The sequence below is a fragment of the Schistocerca serialis genome, chromosome 4, assembly GCF_023864345.2.
Source record: "Schistocerca serialis cubense isolate TAMUIC-IGC-003099 chromosome 4, iqSchSeri2.2, whole genome shotgun sequence".
NCBI classification, from domain to species: domain Eukaryota; kingdom Metazoa; phylum Arthropoda; class Insecta; order Orthoptera; family Acrididae; genus Schistocerca; species Schistocerca serialis.
In genome coordinates this window covers 72,465,935-72,470,517 of record NC_064641.1, presented here as the reverse complement: position 1 = coordinate 72,470,517, position 4,583 = coordinate 72,465,935, and the positions used below count along the sequence as shown (strand labels likewise).

The window sequence follows — 4,583 nt, the reverse complement described above, 5'->3', positions numbered from 1 at the left end:
CACACTGCGATGCAATAGATGAATTTCCATACAATCCGGTCTCAGAAAGAACAACAGCAATCGCAAATAATTATTGGATCATGAAAACCAGTTAGAGTGGACATTTCAAATACAACCAAGTTTATTTGTATTTACAATGAAATGAACATCCTTAGCTACTTACAGGCGTTGACATACGTCAACAGGGAGAGATGAAAATGTGTGCCCCGGCCGGGACTCGAACCCGGGATCTCCTGCTTACATGGCAGACGCTCTATCCATCTGAGCCACCGAGGACACAGAGGATAGCGCGACTGCAGGGAATTATCTCTGGCATGCCTCCCGCGAAACCCACATTCTCAATGTATTGTCCCGCACTACATTCGTAGTGCCCCCGCCCATTATACTCATTACTCGCGGCGCGTTGCCGATTCCCGTAAGAGTTCAGGCACTGTTTGTGCATTCGCACAGAAGAAAAAGATGGTCAATTGGCCGGTGAGCCTTAACTATATATTTACCAAGATGGTATCTGTTCTTTCGGACATGTCCGAAAAAACAGATACCATCTTAGTAAATACAAGTTTATTTGTCACAAGAATTCATCCTCCCTCTTATCATGATAGTGAACCAGTTAACAGCTAATTACTATTGCAATTGGGGGATAAATCAACCCGTACATTTGTGCACAGCACTCACTATTCATGTTATAAATGAAGAAGAAAAATTAGTATTAGTTAAGTTAAAATGCCACAGCTCTGAACCTACAGCTCTGAACCTGATATTTTTCTTCATGGTGCTATCTTAGCGCTTCTCCAAACGAGTATCTCCAAGCACTCTCCAGCACAAGAGCGAGGATCCATACGAGAAAAAATGATACCTTTTCGAATTGCATTACTACATCTGTGTCAACCCATCAGGAGTCACGATTGCCCCATGTTTCTTCATGACTGCTACGGCTTAGTTTGCGTTATAATTCTGAAACTCACCCCAAATGTAAACAGTGTCTTACCAAACAATGTTTGTCACCGACAATATTTCATCTCCACTTTTAATTTGATACACCAGGAAGAACGCTAGCCTCTGATTCGCTGCCAAGTTTTGACGCTACATTTTGGCGGTTTGACGAGCGGATTCCCTTAGTAACTGCGCTCCTGTGCCACTATCGGTACACCAGAGCGACAGCTAGATGCATACTCAAAATCCTGGCGCTATGGCGGCTATTCTTAAAGATAAACATGTACCTTCTACTCAGCAAGCACGCCAGATCCTGAAATTACTCTCCCAGTGCTACCACTGGCCGATATTGCTTTCCAAAGTGTCGTCCTCTTTTATACGCAAGTTAAGGCTTAATTACTCAACTTATTAAAATGTTCCCTTACACTTTTGGTTATTAAAATTTCATATCGAAGGCCAACCGCACTCCAATCGAACCAACCACAATCAATTACGAGCAACTTTCAGACTTGAGATGAATTAATGAGACAACGCCAGCACGCTGTGACGTAATCCCAGTTATCTATTGACCTTCATCCAAAAAAATCGCTAGCATGTACAGAGGAAAAAGCGAATGATTCGCATTTTTGGCCCAAAACCAAAATTTGCGTAACATTTCTGCTAAATTTCGATTGCACATAATGTGTCATTCTTAGACTATCTTAAGTTTTGCTCTTTACTTTCCAATTTAATACCAGACACACTAAACACATGTACTTGTGTTGATATCCGTGAGAGTCTCCAAGGAAGACGTCCAGATCACTGTTTTATGTTTACGCCAAATTATACTAACAAGGGTGCAGATTATTCGTAGTTACTAGTACGCTCTAGGAAAGGTCTCCATAAATTTATCAATCACGCTTGATGTGTGATTTACATAGATTTTATTGCATGATTTTGATAACACCTCATATTTGAGTGACTGCGCTATTGCATACACCGCAGGGCGTCAAACCTTTTTTTTCTTTTCTTTAGTCATCAGTCTGCTCACTGCTTTGATGAGGCCCTCCACGAATTCCTCTCCTGTGTCAACCTCTTCATCTCAAAGTAGCACTTGCAATCCACATCCTCAATTATTTGCTGGATTATGCCAATCTCTATCTTTCTCTAATGTTTTTGTAGCTCCCTCAAATATGACGGAAGTCATTCCCTGACGTCTTAATAGATGTCCTATCATCCTGTCCCTTCTCCTTGTCGGTGTTTTCCACGCATTCCTTGCCTCTCCGATTTTGCGCAGAACTTCCTCATTCCTTGCCTTATCAGTCCACCTGCTTTTCAACATTCGTCTGTAGCACCACATCTCAAATGTTTCGATTCTCTTCTGTTCCTGTATTCCCACACTCCATGTTTCACTACCATACAACGCTGTGCTCCAAACGTACATTCTCATAAATTTCTTCCTCAACTTAAGGCCTATGTTTGATACTAGTAGACTTCTCTTCGTCATGAATGCCCTTTTATGCCAGTGCTAGTCTGTTTCTGATGGCCTCCTTGCCCCGTCCGTCATCGTTTATTTTGATGCGTAGGTGGCAGATTTCCTTAACTTCATCTACTTCATGACCATCAATCTTGATGTTAAGTTTCTCGCTGTTCTCATTACTTTCGTCTTTCTTCGATTTACTCTCAATCCTTATTCTGTACTCATTACATTCTTCATTCCATTTAGCATATCATGTAATTCTTCTTCACTTTCACTAAGGACAGCAAAGTCATCAGCGAATCGCATCATTGATATCCTTTCATTTTGAATTTTAATTCCACTCCTGAACCTTTCTCTTAGTTCTGTCATCGCTTCTTCTATGTTCAGACTGATCAACAGGGGGATAGACAAACATCCTTGTCTTGCACCCTTTTAATTCAAGTGCTTCGTTCTTGGTCATCCACTCTTATTATTCACTCTTGGCTCTTGCACATATTGTATATAACTCGTCTCTTCCTATAGCTTACCTCTAATTTTCTCAGAATTTCAAACATTTTGCACGATTTTACAGTGTCGAAATCTTTTTCCAGGTCGACAGATCCTACGAAGATGTCTTGATTTTTCTTTAGTCTTGCTTCCATTATCAATCGCAACGTCAGAATTGCCACTCTGGTGCCTTTACCTTTCCTGGAGCCAGACCGATCTTCATCCAACACATCCTCAATTTTCTTTTCCATTCTTCTGTATATTATTCTTAAATTCTGATTCTAATACTGGATCCCTTATCTCTTCTAAATCGACTCCTGTTTCTTCTTCTATCACATCAGACAATTCTTCCCCCACCCCTCCCCCGTCCTCCCCTACAGGCCCTCAGTGTACTCTTTCCATCTATCTGCTATCTCCTCTCCATCTGTTAGTGGAATTCCCGTTACACTCATAATGTTATCACCCTTGCTTTTAATGTCACCGGAGGGTATATCGACTTTCCTGTATGTTGAGTCAGTCCTTCTGACAATCATTTCTTTTTAGATTTCTTCAGATTCTTCATGCATCCATTTCATCTTAGCTTCCCTCCACTTCCTGTTTATTTTATTCCTCAGCGAATTGCATTACTGTATTCATGAATTTCCCACAACATTTTTGTACTTCTTTCTTTCGTCAGTCAACTGAAGTACTTATTCTGTTACCCATGGTTCTTCGCAGTTACCTTCTTTGTACCTATGTTTTTCTTTCCAACTTCTGTGACTGCCCCATTTAGAGACGTCCATTGCTCTTCAGCTGTACTGCCTGTTGAGGTATTTCTTAATTTTTTATCTGTAGCCTTAGAGAACTTCAAGCGTATCTCGTCATCCCTTTGTACTTCTGAAACCAACTTATTTGCGTAGTGTCTCTTTTATATTATTATTATTAATAAAGAATCTATTTGTCTACCTGTGAGCACGTTCTGGCTTAGTGAGCCCCTGTTAGGTCACATCAGTCTTTGGCAACAAGCATTTTGGTAAATTTCACTCGAATGTGAAGATCAGTGTCTAACTAAAAGTGCATACAACGGCCGGCAAATCGTAATGAGACAATTAGTTTGTTAGAACGTCCTTGCACAGCACTAGGACGAGAAGGAGACACAACCTTAATTTTACTTCTGTCAGAATCTATTGTAGGTTTTGAAAACCCAGTGTTCACTGCATGTGCACAAGCCGGCTTTTTATGGGAGCGTGCAAAATTGGCGTTTTCGTGCCGTTGAAAAAAAAAAAAAAAAAACCTTCTTGGACATCGCCTTTTTCTACACAAGTGTAACACGTTGCGTTACGTGATGGACAGATCTGTCTTTTACGGCGAGCAAAACACCAAGGGCAAGACTTCACTAAAGCCGGCCGTTGTAGCCGTCCGGTTCTAGGCGCTTCAGTCTGGAACCGCGTTACCGCTACGGTCGCAGGTTCGAATCCTGCCTCGGGCATGGATGTGTGTGATGTCCTTAGGTTATTTAGGTTTAAGTAGTTCTAAGTTCTAGGGGACTGATGACCACTGATGTTAAGTCCCATAGTGCTCAGAGTCCTTTGAACCATTTGAACTTAACTAAATTCACAGGTCTGTTTACATGTCTACGTGGCTATCCGCGTGTCTGTGTAGGCGCTCGTTGTTGTGGATGCTTGGGGCGGTCGCGAGCTGGGGGCGACTCGACCATTCGGGGCCT

General features: G+C 41.7%; 1 non-coding gene across 1 annotated transcript; it reads right to left on the bottom strand.

The window, feature by feature from the left end:
• Positions 1-202: 202 nt before the first annotated feature.
• Positions 203-276, bottom strand: Trnat-ugu (transfer RNA threonine (anticodon UGU)). Its single transcript has one exon. It is a non-coding gene; the product is annotated as a tRNA-Thr (tRNA).
• Between the last annotated feature and the right edge of the window lie 4,307 nt (positions 277-4,583).